A 737-nucleotide genomic window follows, 5' to 3' on the forward strand; every position below is an offset into this window, starting at 1 on the left:
ACGTTTTCAGAATACTCAGAAAAAATACGAAGGTAAAAAAAACTTTCAAGGTCCATGACCACTGCCTGGTGGGATGAGACTGATGCAATAGATGATCATGGAATAGTCTTAAGGCAAAAAGCAGGACCATGTTGGGCGTAATCTGAGCTGTCCATGAAGTCTGCAAGAACCTCCAGAACCTCTGCTAAATGATAATGCCTCTGCATGGCACTGTGATAGTCACCTAGGGAGGTATTTAGTAACCAGTATAGAAAACCTGAGATCTCATAAAGTGATGAGTAGAAGCCCCTTGTAGCAGGTAAGGATAACACTGTGCCAGGCCCTGAGGGACATGAACAGCAAAATCACCCACAAAATGATAGTTGTTAGAGGAGAAAAGAACAAGAACTGTGTGGGCATCCAGACCGCTGCTTGGCATCACATCTGTCTGTAGTAGCAACCAGTTAACATTGTTGTTGGAGGAGGCAAAGAGGTCTACCTGTAGAAGGTCGATCCACTATGGTAAACTCTCAAACAGGGCTGGACCCAGAACCTAATCCACATAGCTGGGGGAACCTACAGGCCAGCTAATAGGAGGCATTGGCCAAGGACCATAGGGGTGATAGAGCAGCTGTCATGCCTTGAAGCTAAAGAGAAAAGTTCAGATTCTCTAAGGCCACCAGAGAGTGAACAATACCTTGTCCTTCTCAAATTTAGCCTAGTGGCCTAAGCAGCATGGCCTCAACTGATAAACTTTA

At 45.3% G+C, this 737-nt stretch overlaps 1 protein-coding gene across 1 annotated transcript in view; it reads left to right on the top strand.

Annotated features, from left to right (window-relative positions):
• Window positions 1-737, top strand: part of LOC119588663 (chondroitin sulfate N-acetylgalactosaminyltransferase 1-like) — a gene marked incomplete at its 3' end in the record, with an annotated part of 32,234 nt that overhangs the window by 22,712 nt on the left and 8,785 nt on the right.

This window comes from Penaeus monodon, chromosome 24 (assembly GCF_015228065.2).
Source record: "Penaeus monodon isolate SGIC_2016 chromosome 24, NSTDA_Pmon_1, whole genome shotgun sequence".
In the NCBI taxonomy this organism is placed as follows: Eukaryota; Metazoa; Arthropoda; class Malacostraca; order Decapoda; family Penaeidae; genus Penaeus; species Penaeus monodon.